This window comes from Battus philenor, unplaced genomic scaffold (genome assembly GCF_028537555.1).
Source record: "Battus philenor isolate CCGP_79_NKW_IND1 unplaced genomic scaffold, ilBatPhil1.0.hap1 SCAF_21, whole genome shotgun sequence".
Classification (NCBI taxonomy): Eukaryota; Metazoa; Arthropoda; class Insecta; order Lepidoptera; family Papilionidae; genus Battus; species Battus philenor.
The window spans coordinates 8,537,069-8,557,244 of record NW_027181684.1 but is presented as its reverse complement, the minus strand read 5'-3'; the positions used below and the strand labels follow the sequence as shown (position 1 = coordinate 8,557,244).

At 33.3% G+C, this 20,176-nt stretch overlaps 1 protein-coding gene across 1 annotated transcript in view; it reads right to left on the bottom strand.

The window, feature by feature from the left end:
- Fur1 (Furin 1) overlaps positions 1-20,176 on the bottom strand; it is a 128,451-nt gene that overhangs the window by 28,187 nt on the left and 80,088 nt on the right. The window lies entirely within an intron of this gene.

The window sequence follows — 20,176 nt, the reverse complement described above, 5'->3', positions numbered from 1 at the left end:
GTTGTCTGTCCTTCAATTTTCTTGCACATGTCGGTATATGGTCACCGCTTCAGAGCTTTCAGACATCAACAATTGTCTGTCTGTGCGCTACGTAACCCCGCTGCCTTTAACATACCAATCCGCTTGGATATATCGGTTACTTCCGTATGTCTATGGATTTCCTCATTCCTTCTTCTATCTCGTAAAATATCTTCAGCTTAGCCTCCTCCGTAACTCATTACACGTCTGTGAGCTAAGTCGTTGAATTTCATTTACGATCTAACACATTGCTTCTAACGCTGTTTGTTGCGGTACGTAAGCGACATTGAGTACGATATATTAAATATTTGCAGTTTATATATTCATTCGTAAATAAAAATTAAATAAACAAACTCATTTTCTTTTTATTAAAATAATAAAAAACTTAATTACGTTTAAGTCATACTATATATTTGTGACAGGCTGTTTAATTTTTTTTGTAAATATAACGAATAAAGCAGCGATAATAGCTGCGTATATATATATTTACTTACGACTATAATGTTTGTCTACAATATTAATTCTTTAAGTGTGAAGATTATTTATATTACTTTATAAGATCTTATTATAAGATAAAGTACTACGTAATTTGTATGTCACGGATTATAGTCTAAGTGACAAAATTTAGAAAAATATTAATTTATTCATATCATTATCAACAAAGAATCTTATACATTGACTACTTATGGATGTCATAAAAAATTCCAAGAATTCCAGGAGAGACGAATTTAATAGAAACCAGAATCAGATTGATCTCCCCTATAGTGGGAAATTTTTAACTAGAGCTACGAGATTTCAGAAGGTGCCCTGACCTAGAAGAGCCCACAGCAATATCAGACGATTTTTTGTGGTCACTGTTACAATGTTCTGAAGTAATAGAACAATTCATACAAATATAGCAAACTCAAGTTTTATCCTTTAAAAATCTTTTATAATGTTAAAGGATTTTTATAAGTTTTTGTTTAGTAAATATTTATTATTTACTCCAAGATAATTTAAATAAATTCCATGGAAGTGTATTGTAATACCGTACACAATTGAGAACAAAAGACTAACTACTAACTTTATAAAGCTTTAATAAAAGCAAAACAAGCTTATATTTATTTTTTAGTTCTAACCTTACGAAGGTTGCTGTTTTCCTTTATTTAATTAATATTTTTTTGTTTTTATGTGCCAGATGTATATTGACTATGTACCGTCATAATAATTTATTCACTAAACTTTTGTACAAGATAGTCTCTAGATCAATATTATAGATTGCACGAAGAGCTCTCTCTTAACGGTTTAATAAAAAACAGTGTATCGCATATGTTCTCTTTGTGCACCGAATTTTCCTGTTCTTTTACAACAATGCAGATGGCTCACACTTACATCACTGCTGCAATGCAGTTAAATAAATGGTTTACTTTTAATAAATATTTGTCTTCTGAAAACTTTGAGAGATATTACATATTTCTAACCTTTATTTACTAGCCTATAAGCGTGTTTGTGATCTTAATTTCATGTAGTTTCTGTCATGTTTAACTTTAAAGCCATAATATCTACACTGAATAAGCATAATAAATACAGGAAAAAAATAATATCGCATTCGTTAAAAGCCTGAAGACGAACGTCTTCCACAAGTGTGTTTCCGGTGATAACTTACGGATCCGAGACATGGTCCCTAATGGTGGGTCTAAGAAGGCAAAGTCGCTAAGAACAATGGAGAGAGATACGCTCGGAGTTTCGCTGCGAGATCGAATCGGTAATGATTAGATTCGCAAAAGAACTAACGTCACCGACGTAGCTCAGATTGCACGTGTGAAATGGGCGTAGAACATCGCTCGTGTTACTTATGGCCTTTGGAGTTCGAAGGTTTACGAGTGACGACTAGAGCCGGTAGACGCGGCGTGGGTAAGAACTCTAGGTAAAGCGAGGAAATAGTTAAGTTCGCAGGAAGTCGCTGGAAGCGGTTAGCGCAAGAACGGTGATTTCCCTCACATATATGTGTCTTTTGGACGACTGAAACGCCTATTATGTTGATTGTTCCTGTTTACTACACTACTTTGTGTCATTAGGTACACGTATAACTGATATTTAGGCGGCGAATAAAGGCTGTTCGCGTCAGTTGATAAATATGGTAAGCCCCTGCTTCGTACAAAAAGTTTTATTAGTGATAAATATTTTCTTCGAAGATTCTTCGGGATTTTCTTCTTGTTGAGATTCATGTGGATATTTATTTTATTTTATTTATTTAACAGTTTATTGTACACAATAAAAACACTAAAGTAACAATACAAATATAACTGACACAACAGGCACTACTTATTTCTAACCAGAAATTTCTTCCAGTAGGCCTACAAAATTAATTCTAAGTCAAGCTATATTGCGAAATAATATTTGTGTTTCGATTCACATGTTGACAGTTTCTTGTTTATAAGTATTTATAATTAAAATACCGAAACTTAAATAAAGAATTCATTTATAAAAATTTTTAAATATCTGTAGAAAAAACAGATAAATAATTTTGTTGTTATTTCAGTCTATGTCACGGCCATTCTGTTTTACATATTTTGATGAAATATGTGACACTGGCCGCCGGTACAATGATAAATCATTTAGAACATATTTTTTTACGAGAAATACCGTATTTCATTAAGAATAGCACAATCAATAAGGATTATTTGAGCCAAATGATTGATTCACAAACTTAATAACAAGCGTCTAATCAAATATATTATTAAAAATATTACAAATTACACAGCAACGATAATGTATTTACTTATTATCATAACGATTGCCTTTAATTTTATTTCAGCTTGAATATTACTTACATTACTTTATACAACCTTAGAAGAGAATGAAAGTGCCTTCAGTAACTAAAGACGGAGGTCTACAACCTTTTTGTGTTATCAGCGATGACTTTCGGCACTGAACTTACTTCAAGCTTCATTGACACTCTCACAGTCGGTTAACGAAACATGTAAAGGTCAATGCTCGGATTTCCTTACGATCTAATCAGGAGGGGGGAGATTCGTAGACTAACGAAAGTAAATGGTGTAGCTCAGCAGATTTGCCAGTTCAAGCGGTAGTAGGCAAAACAGATCGCCGATGGGGCCTTGAGATTTTTGAACGGAGACAAGTTGTCGGAAGACACTGGATGCAGGCCGCTTCCAACCGGTCCTTTTAAATATCTATGGATGTTTTGATGCTGAAATTATGATGAAAATCGTACGCTACGTGATTATGTTTAAGAATAAACAAACAAGCTAATGTAAATAATTAAATTGACTTGATGAAATTTGTACCGCTCTTATACGGGAGAGCGTAAAATAAATAGCGAATCCAAACATTGCGACAAAATCATCCGCAGCATCTTTATCGATGATTCAAATATTCTAACAGCCTTGACATAAAACAGCGTTATTCGCCGCCCGACTCCGCTCAAGCACTGGCTTCATTCCAAGCGTATATCGATCCATTTTAGACGTCCGTGTGTTTCAGCTGCAATGGATATCTATTAATTACACTTCTAATAAGTTAGATATCAAAATAATTACGTAACACAATTTGCTACAGTAATTTAACTATGAGATATCAATGTATGACTAACAGATAAAGATAAAGAAATTGGTCCAAAAATTATTGCACGTAGTGTTTTAATTTACAATAAAATTAACATATAAAGTGGAAAGTTCTAGAATGATTTAGTGTACGAACTTTTGCGAAATTAAAACAAATCACCCTTGGCAGAATGCAGACATAAGCAACCTCGCTTTTCCTTCTATGCCTGGGCACATACGGCACATTATTCAATGTCATATTTTAATGTATTAAACATTATGTTTATAATACGGTATTTTATATAAAAGATAACAAAAATAACTTTTTTTTTCATTTATTTATAAAAAACGAGTCGTAAGATTCTACACTTTTTAAATGTGTTAATTGTTAGTGAGTCTCTAACACTGTAATGCAACGTAGAATATAAAAGAATAGTAAGTGGTATTAGTTCTTATTGAAAGACAAATTTGCGATGATCACTTTAAATTCTGATGGCAAAAATATTTTTTGAAAAATCACGTGGGGGTTCCTTCACTGTATCGTTTAAGACATGAGTTGGTACGATTCACTTTAATTTATACGCTTTATAAAAGAGTGTCATCATTCTCAGTCTGCTTACTTACGCAGTTTTATAGTCTTGCGTTCTCTCTACTACTCAATTTCTCGGACTTAATGTTAACTTTATCTAGAATTATGAAGGCCACTTTAGATCAACTTGGCCGGATTAAACTTATCCCGAGACACTAAGACTAACTAATTCAAAGATCAAACAAAAGCCGTGTTTATATTTACATTTTACCAGTTGACCTCAGCCCTTCAAAAAGTAAGGACGCGTCTCTCTTATTTATTGTGATATAATTGGGAAAGGGGCTTGCTTACGTTGAGCGACGATAAGTTGCAATATTCTTAATACTGTTTTCAATAAAATTTCGCGATAAGTTCTGAACGAAAGTCTGTGAAAAAGGTTAGAAGTGTTAGATGGGTGGGTGTTCTTGTAAATGATTGTTAATTTTGTATGGGCAAACTTGAAAGCTAATAGTGAGAACGTTGCTTTATTAAAATGGGTTTTAGCGTCGAGGAGACACCATTTAATAATGTGTGAGGCGCGCTGATACGTGAAAGACTATGTAAAGTAAACACGAACAATAGTTGGTAATTGATACTCTGGTTTATAAAATACACTATGCTGTCTTAAAACTGAAACAACAGCATGATAACGCATTATTACTCAGTACTTTAGAGATTTATGAAATCGAGAAAATGACATCACCAGTAAGAAACACGCTCTCGGCTTCCACTGCGGGCCGTACCATAAATATGTGCATATACGTATACCGAGACTCGATTCAATACTATTCACAGATAATTAAGTGTTAAACAGGAATATTAATACCTAAGTATATATAACTTTCAAAGAAGTTCAAATACATAAAGTAATTCATTCAAAAATTTGAACATTTAAAAATAATTACAGTCACCGTTTTTCAAATTATAAAACTGTGTATTGTAGTGACGAACTCGCTAACAACTCTTGAATAACAGAAGGGCCCTCGCAAAAAAAAAAAACTGGAGAAAATGTAAAACATTCCTCTCTTTCGAAAAAGATAAAGCAAAATTCATCAGGCTAATATTCATCTCGAGGAAAAGTGGTTAAAGAGGGATTTCACCTTTTAAAAATATTAGTAGATACCGTTGGTAAATTCAAAATATCACATGCAAGTTTTAAATTGATTTTTGAAATTTTCTGTCGTTTCTTTAAATTAATTATATAGAGCTATAATAACGTAATAACGTGTCAAATTAATTAAAACCATTCTAATTGCTTTTACATTTGTTTTGTCTGTATTATGATCAGCCGATGGACGCCTCCAGCATAGCCTGAGCTTTTCCCACCGATCATTACGATGATCGGTATTGCGCTGCCCGCATTTAGTGACTTCCCACATCCCTGACTATGTCGACGGTTTACCTAGGGGTAGACCTATCCTCACCATGTCTACCGCCTCTTGGTCTACACTCGAGAACCTTTCGACCTCAACAACCTTCGGTTGCACAAGCCATGAGTCCCGCCCTCTGCCACTTTAGGTGAACAATTTTTTGGGCTATGTCTATGATGTTGCCATTTCAACCGCTAGACGCCCGCTGCACAGCGTGTCTCAACACCGTCAAAAAATAAAATATATATTCTAAAAAGTTTTATTAAATCAGGAAAATAGCAGTTATTTCAGATTCACCAAAGTTAGCTTCTGAACGTGATATCTTCAACAGTAAGCCACTAATAATTACTTACTGCTTCGAAGCCAGCACGGATTCGATAAATGAATACGAAATCGTTTCTCTGAAACAAAGCCAATTCTAGATATGCTTTCCTACTTCACTTAAGACAAAGTAACCTTTCTAGTACGGTAACTTGTTCTTCGCAAGTAAGGCTTCCGTGAGGGAACTAAACGTATCTAAACATGATGAAGCCCAAGTGATTGAATTCATAACTTGCTCTCCCTAAGGGGACGTAGAAATATGTAATTATCACTATGTTCAACAAGCGTGGGCTATTTCATCGGCGTTTTAGAAATAAATCATAACTTACTTTATTATTCTGTTTACATCCGATCCTCGTGGCTTGGACTTTAGATATTAATATTTAACTCAATGTCATAGAGGCGATCTGACTAAATTAGTTAGGTTTGCTGTATACATTCATAACATTTTCATGTCAACAGCAATTTCAGTTTAAATTGGTATAAAGTGTTGCTTAAATATTTACAACTTTTGAAGTGCATTTTGAAACGAATTTGCTGAAAAATTATTTTATTTCTTATAAACGTTATATTAGTGCGTTATTCATTATTTTACGCTAAATTCCACGATTTGTTTATGACATTAATGCTATTCAAACTAATTAACTATTAGATTGAAAGATTTAAACGGGCGAATTTTTAACTTTTACTTGCTGTCAATTAACGTATGGTGCACTCTATCTAAATATCAATGGTTCAAAAAACCGTACCAATGATAATAATTAATTGTAATGAAATAATTATTGATTTAATTAGAATTAATTATTGTTTACCATGCACTTGCAGAGTTTATACGACCAGAAGCATTTGACATTCCAATAGAACTTCGGAGCGATCGCTGTGTACAGGTTGATTTAAAATAGGAGTCGAAGCATTAAAGCTTTTTGCTGAAAATTTATTAATTCAACACCTATCGTCTATTACTCATACATACAAATAATTAAATACTAACAGCTGCTCTCCAGTGAGTTGTGGTCGCCAATAGCTATTTACATTTCATTACTACGTTTATTTACAAGTATTTCCACAAAACAAGAAATATAAATACGAGAAATTAATTAAAGTGAAAGATAAATTAGTTTCATATTCCTAAGCGTTATTTGTTACTTTTCAACTTAATATTCATTAATTATGGAGAATTAAAGTGCTCTACAAATACTACAGAAGACGGCTTTGTTTAAAATTATTTTTCCGTTTAATGTTTACCTAAATAAAAATCATTTATAGAAAGAAATTAAATTAAAAAAAGCTTTTTAATGTTTTAATGTTTTAATGTTTGTCTTTTCAGTGGATAGACGTCCACTGTAGGGCATAGGCATCCCCTAAAGATATTTATGGGGGATATACCATAATCGCCACACTTGGTAGGCGGGTTAGCGATCGCAATATAGTATTATAGTACGCAGAGCACGCTGCTATGGAAACTTGTGAGCAGAGGCGATCTTATATAATTAATTAACAAAGTGTATAACAATATAAGATTACATCCCGGAATTCGAATTCGCTACCTACGATTACAAGTCAGTCTTCCGCCGCTAGGCTAACACTGCTCCTCCCTCCAACTTTCACAGTTTACGTTAGATATATTAACTTGATTCATAAAAATGTACATAGATGTTATTACCGTCGTTTAAGTAAGCTAAAAACATTATTTACACCTTTGCAAATATAGTATAAACTGAGGTATTAAAACCAACACAAGTAAGAATTACTTTTTCAAGTACTAAGCTCTAACTAAATAACTAGGGAATAAATTGATAGTGAATTTATATGGTGTGAAGGTAGAAGCGAGCGGTATAACAGGAAAATCTCACTATAACCTGCTAAAGGATTTAGGCCTGTCAAGAGGCAACGTAAGCTTATTTCTGGAACGGGCTTCTTCAAGAGTAAGAGGTAGGGTCAAATATTATTTAAGTAGTTATGGAGAAGAGTCTCGTCATCAGTGAAGATGAAAATCAATATTATTACTTATTGCTAAAATTACCTTGAACTTGCTAGGCGTTTCCTTCGCTCTATAACGCAATAAGTCTTTCACTATTACGGTAAATCCATGGAATGCTGAGAATTTATATTTGATTAATTTCACGCCAGTTATATGTGTAACAAGGTGAAGGTTAATATTTCTTTTTAACTTTCTTGAATGTGTTAGTGAAAATACATGTAATAATTTATAACAAATTCATTTATTTTTAATGGAATGGACATTTAGAAAACAATATTTATTGTGAATGTTGAAGAAAATAAAGCATATAAATGGAATGAAAATACTGCATAACTTATATGTTTAAAGGGAAAATGTTGAAAAATGAAATTAAACTTTAATTATTGAAATTTAAAAAATTAATTTCAAATTTATTATTTGTATAGTACTTCGATGTCATTTACGCCGAGATATTATTAGTTCCTTGCGATTCCGTGTTTATTTCGGTGTACTTAAAAGTCACTTGTCCAGAGCGGCGCAAGGCTACGCGGAACTCGAAGCAAGGAACGAGCGACATTCAAGACCGCCTTCACTTTTATAAAAAGTTAGTCGAAGACTTATTGATCGACATTTACGTTCGAAATGAGGAAGATAAAACAAATGCTACTTGTCTTACGGCTTACTGTTTGTTAATGAAAACAAAAACATAAAGGATATATTGATAATTAATAAATGTTCAGAAAGCTTGCGTTGTTAAAAAAAAAATCCAAAGAAATCTTGTGTACTAAGAAAAGTTATTTATAGTGTAGTAAACACTATAAATAACTTCATAAATTATAGTACACCATGGGGATGTGGTATTCCTCACTAGCTCCTCACTCGGGTTAAACTTATGTGTGGGTGGCAAACTTATCTTGACGTCAACAAGAGATGTGCTGTAATAAAAAGTAATAAATAGCATATTGTAAGGAGGAAAAAAGTGTCAAATAGCATAAAAAATAAGAAAATGTGATAATTTAATGATATTTGAACAACGAAGGAAGTGAGGAGATGATAAAAATTAATATAAAAGAAATAAAAACTTATATCCCAAATAAGATAGGGGTAAGAGAGTTCCCCAAATAGCAAAGGCCGTTAAAAAAAAAAACAAGAAATGTAGTCCATCGTAAAGTAAATAAACATTTTTGAATATTAATTTGAATTAAGAGTTAAAGTATTGCGAAGACAGGCAGCTTTAAAAATTTGTATCACACCTACAAATATCTAGAGTTATACGTTGTTACAAAACAGACGTGTCCTAATTTCGGTAATAAGAAATTAGCCAATAATCATACTTGACTACACATGCCTTTACGCTTATTTTTGAAACAATCTATAAGTCTCTTATTACATGAAAAATTTGAATTAAGGTATTTTAATAACAACAACATTTTTACATTTAAGAATGTAAAGTTTGTAGTAGCAGCGTCTTGCTTCCGTGGTTGCCTTCGCTGGCAATATATTCTTGAGTATACAACAACATCGCGTATTGCATTGCACTTGCGGTTGGAGCTCCCTCTTAGAAACTTCATATTAAGCTAAGAGCTTATCAAATAGATACATGAAATAGCTCAGCGAACGGAAATTCTGTTTTTAATATTTACATAAGTAATATTTATTATATCATGATTAATAGTGTTACACGTCTAGTGATGTTAAAACAAGAGATATACATTATTTTATTATCCAGATAGGATCATTTACACTGACTACTTATGTACGTCATGACAATTCCAGAAGGAACTAAATTGATAGAAAACAGAATCTGAATAAAACATCAGAACTTTTCTATATTAACAAACTTCAACCTAAAACTATGAAGGTTCGAAACGCTCCAAGATATGAACAGAGCTCATAACATACGCAGACAGATGTTGTTGTGGTAATTTTCACATTTTCATTTGTACAGTGGTAGTAGTAGTAATTAATTTCCAAGCTAATTAATAAATCTCTAAAATTATAATGCGCTCATGACAAAATCGTAATAAAACATTTATTCGTACTCCTTGATTTTATAGCGGGTTTTTTACCATGGGCCTTATAAAAAGGGCCCAAGTTCACCCAAAGAGCAATGGAAAGAGCTATCCTCGGAGTTTCGCTGCGAGATCGAATCGGAAATCCACAGAAGAACTACAGTCATCTACGTAGCTCGAACAATTGTTCGTATGAAGTCACAGTAAGCGAGGCCCATCGCTTGTGCAATCGATTGCCGTTGGGATCGAAAGGTTCAAATGGCGAACAACAGCCGGTAGATACGACGAAGGTAAACCCCCGCTAAGTGGATCGACGACATAGTAAAAGTCGAGAGAAGTCAGTGGATGCAAGCAACGCAAGAACGGTCATCGAGACGATCTTTGGGAGAGGCATATGCTTTGCAGTGGGCGTGTATCGGCTGAAAAAAAAAATTTTATGGCATTTGAATATAATATTTTGGAATTAAATATAATTTTCACTAGAGGGTCTAAATAAATAAAGGTGATCGTTAGAGGTCACCACAGATTAAGTAACTATAAATAAATAATAGTGATTCCTCTTTACATCAACAGACGTAAAGTGAAATATTTATTCAGTGCTTTTCATCGTGCATTAAAAATATTTTACGCTGTTTACTCGTCACTTGGCAATTATTCTCCATATCAATGAACACGCCTTGCTATCGGAACGCGTTAAAACTTGTAAAATACTGTTGAATGTACCAGGATAGGTCGACGACATGACTGTTATATTTTAAAATATCTTCGATTCAGAACACAGACGCCCACTGGAGAATATATTATATTCGCCACGCTTGGCAGGCGAGTTGGCGGTCGCAGCGTTGTATTATGGTACGCATAGGACGCTGCTGCCCTTCCTTTGCAAACTTGTTTGAGAGCAGTGGCAATATACTATAATTAAGTCACAAAGTGTGAATATAACTTTATATAGTTGGAACCTGCGATCGTAAGACTCTTCCGCTGGGCTAACATATTACACTTTTAAAACATTTTACACAAATTTAAGTATATTTTTACATTCGTAACAAAGTCGTTAGAATATTGATACGATAAAAAATATTCCATAAATCCAAAAAAGTATCTTAATATTATTAAGCGACGAGAAGTCAGGGTATATACGAATGTCCATAATAATAGCAGACGCAGTTTGTCTATATCCGATTTTATGTCAAATTATATATTTAAAGTTATAGTAAGCACTATAATAAATATAGTATTTATCATGAATACAAATATATTTTTAATATGTTTTGTATTATTTTTAACACATTTTCACACCTGCTTACTTGTTATAACAATCCATGCAGACTAGGAAACCTTTAAGGCACTAAGTCCGCCATTAACAGTGTTTAAAAAGAATAAATTAATAATAGTACACGCAATACTACGATAATATTTGTTGCCATGTCATTATTGTTATAAATGGAATACGTTTGTTTAGTCACTTTATCTTTGACTTTAAATCAATTATATTAATCACTTGTATACGTCAAGAGAAAAACTCCTCCGCCTCCGGATTCTCAATCCGAAGAAAACGTAATTCAATTTCAATTTCAATCAATTCTATTTTCTGTTAGACAAAAGAAAATAATCACCACGCTTGGCAGACGGGTTGGCGAATTCACCTTGGTATTATGGTACGCATGGGGCGCTGCTGTTCATCCTCTGCAAATTTGTGCAATTGCCAAATGCACAAAGTGTTACTATAACTTTATTTCCCGGAATCGAATCCGCAACCTACGATCGCAAGTCTTAGTTTCATCGCTGGTCTATCACTGCAACTCATAAGTATGACCCTAGGAAAACATCTGAACACGTAAATACAAAATTTTCATTTCTCGATGACATTAGAAATATTTTTTTTTCGTGTTCACTTGCAATCATGCTCAGACTATAATCGGATTTGTTCTTTTTCCTTATCACGTTTACGGCGTTTCTCAGCAGGAGATACCTCATCATTCACCGTCTGTCACTAAACTTTTTTATGTCATGGCATTTCAGTGTTTTAGTAATTCGCATTATTAATACAGATTATTTTTGTAATGTTTTAATTAGTACTAATTTCACAAAAAAAAATTATTTAATAAGTGATAGTAATGCTGTTTTACATTAAATATTAAATTGCAAAAAATACTTTATTTGGTATAGTATCAAATTAAGTGCCTCTATAACGAAAAGTTAAACTTAAAATAAAATTACAACGATTCCAAACGCGCCATTTTCTCAGAATAGTCCACAACAAATTCTTCACTTTCATAAATCTACGAGTTGATGGGTATCATTAGCTCAGACATTTTAAAGGTTGTAATATTATTAAAATGACATCGTAACTTACACACAGTGATGTGGAAATAGTGGCTAGCGATAGAAATAACCACCGTGTGGACAAACGTCAAGCCGTCTGTTCTAAGATATCTCGTTTGCGTCTTGCCAATCGCGCCGTAGAGCTGACTAGTACTTCCACGCGCAATATCTCTAAATGGCCTTTTATTAAGGTTACCACGTTTTAATATTATAAACGCGTAGGAATTAATTAAAAACCAAGTAAAAAGCTTGGCACGAAAGCAAATAGAATACGCTGTGACAGTCCGAATACTTTGAATACTTTTTTTAATGAAACCGTCGTTACATTAAGTTAATTAGAAGTCTTAATAAAACGTAGCGGTTTTCTATAACTGTTTTTAAAGCTTCGCCGATACGACATTACTAGACGTTTGTGTTTTCGATAAAATTATTAGATTTTTCACTTTAGCAGCTATCAGATAGTAACTACCACGGTTAATTTACTCTATTACGTGTTTCACCCCTCCACGGGGCATCCTCAGGAGATGTTAGACCGTCGGTGGTAGTAACGTTTCCAATTGTTTGCCGCACGCGCATTTATCAGCGGGCGGCCGGTGCACTTCATTACACGACTACTGCTGCATAGCGGAAGTAGCTATATATTAGTCGAACTCGCTTTCTTAGTTAGGATGGACTTCCGCAAGGTAACGCCTGAATCTATAAGATAAATTGTTTTTTTACTATTAAATAGTAAAATACAAAAAACTGTTATTTTTTCTTACAAAAACACAAGTCTGAGAAGTGGCAGTGTGCAGGCCATAGTGCACAGAACTGGTGGTGCTGGAGTCGAAAGATTTTGGAGTGGAGACCACGGAACGGTAAGAAAGATGAATGTCCACCCACCCGATCGGTTAAATCTGGATGCAAGCTGCTTTCTTCCGGTTTTAACGGAAAACTATGTGGGAAGAATATATCCAGCAATGATTGTCCTACGACTGAAGTAATGACGATGATTAATCATAACTAAATTAAATTAATTTACAGAATACTAATTTAAAACCTAACGTAAATATTACTACATGTAAATTATACGCAAACGTTTATCAAAACACATGCGAACTCCGCGACTGTTATAACTGACCTCATTTGCCGTCGTAATAAATATTTACGCTAACTTTCTGATAATTATGAAATACGTGTGCATAATTACATCAAAATATAATTGATGTGACGTAGTTTATATGTATACATATACGTATATAACATAAAAAAGATTTCGACTTGAAAAATGGTAGAAATATTCCTTCCTTTTTGCAGTTGAATTGTTGGATAACATATATTAGAAATTTCGGTACTACGCGAAACTGATTTTCCTAAGATATTTTCATTCGTTGGTTGTGTACAATGGTGACGATATGGTAAATTACAGTTTTTCGTTTTTAGTTCATTGTAGACGATGGTAAATCTAATGAATATTTTTAACCAACAGGCTGTAGTCTGTAGTCTACTGACATCTTAAGTAGTGTTAACTGAATAGTTAAAGGAATAAAATAATACTTAAAATAAAAACTAAAAGGTGACATTTAAATATAGCTCCAAATATTTTCAGGTATTTACACAGATGTTTCTTTTATAGATACATTTTTTTAGATTATTAATTAATTTCGAACTAAATTCTCCAAGGTGAATATGTTAATTTGTAGTATAGTAATATGTTTAGTCTTTGACCTGAAATAATATTTTTTTATTACACAGTTTAAAACAAATAGCGTAATAATATAAATATATATAATAATTAACACATATATACATGTATATAAATAAATATACATAACAATTGACACTTAATAAGACATCCACACTGTCATCAGTGGTTATTCGTGAATACTTTACCGATTTAAATTGACTTTAATTGTCATGACAAAGAATCTCATTTAAAAATTCGAACTCACATACAGCTTTAGACCACATTTACAGTTTTATATTTACAATACGAAATCAAATTGCGGTCAAATTCAGATAAAATTGAAGCGTATTTTTTTCTACTGAATGATTTTTGTTTCAATTGAAATGAACACTTGTAATATTTAGAATAACATGTAAACAAGGGTTACGGGATAGCGAATCATGGATTCAAAAGTATTTGCGCTATGCGAGATATCTGCAAAATGTGGAAAACTCGTGTTACTGAATATGTAACAGTAAAAAGGGTCTGTAGTTGTAGCACGTATTCACCGAAATGAATTCCGTGTAAATCGGTTGCTCAGGTGAGAATCCACTTCGAATGCAAATAAAATACTAACAATAACAAACGGTGTCTTTGAAGCAACTATACAGAGTGATTGGTAAGTGTAAAAGCTTTAAAGGTGATGAATGTATAACTCATTTGCTGTCAAATAATATATTGTACACCCTATACAAAAATCTGTTGTCGTTTTATCTCATACGAACAGGGCCTCCTCCAAAGATATCTATGGGGAGACATAATCTCCAAGCTTAGCAGGCGAGTTGGTGATCGCGTTATGGTATTATGGTACACTAGAGGACCCTGCTGCCCATCCTCTAAAAACTTGTTTGTAAGTAGTGGCAATCCTATATAATCAATGCACGAAATGTGAATTGTTTAAGATTACATCCCGAAAAATGGACTCGCGACCTACGATTACAAATCTGTCTTTAACCGCTGGGCTATCACTGTACATCTAAAAATTCAGTTGACAGTTTAAGAATAATAAATAACGTTGTAATAATTTCCAATTATATTAATAAAAATTGAATTATACAGAAATACTAGACATGAAATACTAGATAACTTCATTAAATTGAAATATTGCAACAATTAAGTTTATTTATATATTTATAGTTTACGCTATTTAAATTTCTATAATAAAATAACTTTGTCGTATCTACGTATGGTACACATTATATATAAGCAAAGAGATTATATATAAATATAGGAATTCGTGTGCATTTAGACAGTCGATGTATTGGTCAAAGAGATGAATTAGGGAAATCAAAGGATACGGGAGTGTAAGCCCACAGACGCTCCATATGTTTGCTCTCTTCGGACTGTTTATACAGTCGGTTAGAATCTACTTCAAACGATTCCATTGTGGTAAGGATATGTTAGTTAAAACTTAGCAAAGGGTCGACTGACTCAGATCGATGTCACAAACACTAAGTTATCATAAGAGCTAAGGTGTCGTCCTGTTCGACGGCAGAAGATAATTGGAGTTCACAATCAGGCGTTTAATTAAAATTCCAGACATTTAATATGCGAAAATAATTGTTTTTTAACATAACATATTACTAACAATGCTAAAGGTTAAATATTAAATACGTAACATTTTTTTTGTAAGATTTACTTATTTACCTATTTTAATATAAGCTTAAGTCAACAAAGGCACATCTATTTCGGGAATAATTTTTCATATAAAAAAATTCCCTCTGATGAAATGTTAATTTTGTCATTATTATCTTATATATCATTCAACGGATCTTTTTGAAAACCTATCGGGGAGGCCTTTACACAATTATAAAATCTAATGATATGTAAAACGACTCATAAAGAATGTTCAAACTTGAACTCACCCCTGGTCCAAATCTATTTCTCCATTTGGATCGCAAGGGGTCAATGTCCACCATATTTAGAAATTCTGAACTAGGTATTTATCATTGTATACTCACCGCTACGATGGGTAACACAACAAACTTTGTCTTTAAAATGAAAATCCATAAATAGTAGCATGTTTGCGTATACCATCTTCTCATCACAATCTCTTACTGTTGATGTTAACGCTGATAGCCTTTTGGGCTGCCACAACTTCATCAAAATGAGTTCGCGGAAACAGTGTGGTCCGCGAAATATAAAACTCAACCCTTTTGTTTCAAAAATATATTTCATTATCCCTATATTCTACAACGTACAACAAGCACAAACATAATTAACTTATAACTTTCTGTCTTAAAGTGTAGCCTCCGTAAGTCGGCAAGGATTATTCAAAATAACCCTTAAGCTTTTGATTGACACAAACTGCTCTAGCTCTCTCTAGCTCTACCGACATCAGTGAAATTAGATCAAAGCGTGTGTGGTTGGACGGGAACATACGATCGACATCCAAACGGACACGAGGCAGGCGTAATTAGCAACGCAGCGTTTCACAGCTCCATGCAGCGCTGTACAGCACTCGACCGTGTTATCATTACTCGAAAACTGTTTAATTAACTTGAAGGATTACAATTCAAAATCAGAAATCGATCCGATGTGTACTAGTTCACACGATTTTGTGCCTGATAAATCTTACTAACCGTTGCTTGTATTACACAAATGAAGCCCTTATTATGCTCTGCAATTATTTACACGATTACATCTCAATTCATCTAATTTATACAGGTTGATTGTTTATAGATTAAAAACTTTTAAAGGGTATATTTAAAGTTCATTAGTATCCAAATAACCTATAGTATACCATATCGGAAAATCAAATGTTCCAGAAATAATAAATAGCGTAATACATAAAAATCATTTTCAAAATTCGGATTACTACATAATAAATTCAATTAATGTTTACTGCCTTGTAAACTTTGTACTGCCAGATTTTACAAGGCTATAGTATTCCAATAGAAAAAAATAACAAATTTCACATCATTTGCAGTACCATGGGCTCGCTACCTTGTAATTTAAATAAAACTTCATATTATACCTGTGGTATTTACAGCCGACAAAAAAAAAACGTTCGTCGTCAGAGAGCCGTGACGTCAACACAAACATAAAAAACCAAGTATTTTTAAAAAAGAAGTACCTGGAAGTATACTCTATCGTCGAAATTTTAGTTGTATGAAGCCCTCAGCTGGACATATAAGCCCAGTGTCTCCTGACGACCATTAAGGGCCATCTGTTTACGTTTTGGGTGGGCATCCTTTGTCGCATTTATGGACTTGGGCTTTTTTTGGGTTTATACTTCATAACCTTAGGTCGCGGCCAGAAAAAGCGAATACAGAAATAAAAATTAAGCAAAACAGAACAAAATGTGAACCTGTAGTGTTCTGGTGGGAAGGCGATGAAAGTGATGTGATAAATGAAAGGATGAAAAAATGAAAGGTATTAAAATTTGTAAGACTAAAATATCAATGAATAAATGACAGTTAGAAAGTAAAAGATAGAAACACAAATAATATGATGTGAAAAAATTATATTTTGTAAATTAGTCCTCCCCAAGACAGGGAAAATATGAGAGGCCCGAAAAATCCACTTCAACATGATCCGCTAGGCTATGTCGGATCTCCTTTCGTCTATGAATCGCCTTATTCCTAGACATTCTCGTAGACAAACTCCGTGCACAACCCTCTCCATGACTCATTGTGCAACTGTGGGCCTGAAGATTGCATTATAATAGATTAAAATTAAAAAGTATTTATATATGGATATAAAAAATTGATATATTATTTTGGGATGTGTCTGTTTAATTAACAATAACTCGGAGATAAATGATTGCAACCAATTAAACGTTAGTTGCTTTTACTGTCGCTCGATTTCCGATCGTGAGAAGCGCCGCCCGCGTCAAAGCGGACAGCTAAATCCCGTCCCCTACTCCGAAAGCCAGTACGGTTTATATAAAGTATATTCCGCAGTGCTATCTTTTACATAGAGAATATCACAAACAATGTTTATTATATGTGTGTATACGTGAAATAGAATAATTTATCAAATACATGTTTGTAATTGAATGTTTAAAAAGAAATTGCCCATTGTGTTACTAAAACTCGAAGACAATTCAATTATCTCGTCTAATCTTAACTTTATATTTTTCGTAAGAGAAAAAAAAATACGATAAAAATGGTGTAAGGTCTGTTTCACGTTTTCCATAAAAACAGAGAAATGCAGAACACTCCACAGCTGTCAAATATTTAATGTCATTTGAAACCAAAAAAGGCGCGTGAAAGACACTCACACCATAAAGCATTACATTGAAAATATAATCAAACATAAAGTCCAATTTCTTGCAAGTGTGAAATAGAAGTAAGAAGTAGTGGTTTTTGGAAAAAACGCATAGTTTGATCCTAAAACCATACTTTTTGTACGAGAAACAATACAGAACTCATGAGGGTGTGGCGGTGACAGCTTCTACACCGGATTTAGCCCTATTTTCAAGAACAAGTAGCGCTAATAGAGCTTACTGAAGTAAACAGAAATCAGTCCAAAAATATGTCAAGTTGTAAAATCAAAAGGAACAATCCACACGTTAGAGATAGAGACTATTTCGCGCCGAACCAAGGACATGTAAACATACTTAGCTTGATATTAATAATTAACAATAAAATATGTTGTGTATTTTCTAGTATTAATTCTATCGGAAGAATACAATAAAGTTCGTGGATATTTTTTGTAGAATACCAATTAAAAGGCGCAGTTAATTGCCTTTCGTAAATAGAAAACATTGGAGCATTGCTGACCAAACCCTAATAGTAAAAGGTTGAAGTCACAGTAATGACTCAAAGCCAGAAGAAATGTTTGCTTGTTACTATTTACCTTTTAAACGAACGAAAATAAAAATAGTCAGATGTTGTATGTTCCACGAGCTGTTTTATGGGCTTGTTCGTGGTTGTATTTATCGGGTTTTAACTGTACCAAACTGTTTATAGGTGATTGTAAAATTTATAATTACTGTTCTTGGGTACCCTTTTTTACTTAGTACCATGTGTATGAAACATGTGAAACTTATCTCTTGATAAATGTTAAATAAACGAGTTGTAACACGCCCGCTTTGCGAACTTAACGAACGGTCCCTCAAACCTTTAGATGGATTTATAAAAATCCTTACTTAGCTATCTTCTACTCGGTGAATATTTCGCAAATTTCCGAACTCTAAGCCATATAGTTCACTAACTTAAAAATGGTCAATAACTTGTGAAGCACCAAGTCTGTAGGGATAGGTAGTAAACAATAATTAATTTTAATAAATATTTTTTTCATAATATATAATATATCTAATAGTTTTATCATTACGTTGTTCATTATTTTTAAAACCCTACATAACTACTTTCTTCTTTTCAGCCGATAGGCGTCCACAGTAAGACATGGGCTTCCCCAAAAATCGCCACGATGACTGGTGTTGACCTGCCCGCATCTGGCGACGCGCCTGCCGACTCGTGGCCCGCCAAGTGACACTTCGGACGATTAATTCTTGGAGATATGTCGGTAATCTTTTTTTCCAGCTGTGCCACTCCTAGTATAGCCGTCTCCACTGTTCTATGGGTGACCTTGTTGTGAGGCCTTTCGTAAGAAGCTATAAAACTACATTAATGGACAGCAAATGTGCTATACATTTAAGCTTTAATCGCTTTTACATTAATAACCTATCACCTGTATTTGCTGTATTCACATCTAACCTGTATTAATTATAATTATCGAGCACAATTTTCAAGGTTTCATAATCACACCAAAGTAAACGTTATGATCAATTTATTGCAACGGAAAAATTGTTTATAAAAATTATGTCAAAACTATTGCCGTCTTTCAAAGAAATTCAATGCTGAAGGCAGTAACAAAATAGTTTATTTAACAACATGTATAATTTCACTCACTTATATGCCCTTTTAAGATTTTTTTTAAATTTACTATAAGTATTGCTCTAAATCGACTTAAGTTTTGAACACTATCCTGATAGTAAAAACCTAAAAGCTGCGATAAACTTTCTGTATCTAAAGAAAGTTTTATATCCATACAAGATGTGTGAAAATAGAGAAAACATTATCGATAAGATGTACAATATATTTAGCTGCATTTATAGAGAATGCTACAGAGGGATGTCCGTGTGAGTAATGTGTATTTACTTTATACTCTTTGCGAACTAAGATAAAATGCATCCTTTCCAATAACAAGGTCTCGCGGGGCTTAGAGGCAATATATATTTAGAGTGCGGCCTTTATTTTCTTGTCGTGATCTTTGGTTTCTTTAAAATGTGTAAATACTAACAGTGTATATTTCGCGATAGTTAACATAACATTTAAACTAATTTATATTATTATTCACATAAGAATATTTACAATTACCACTGGTGTACGTTATGTGAAGAATGAAA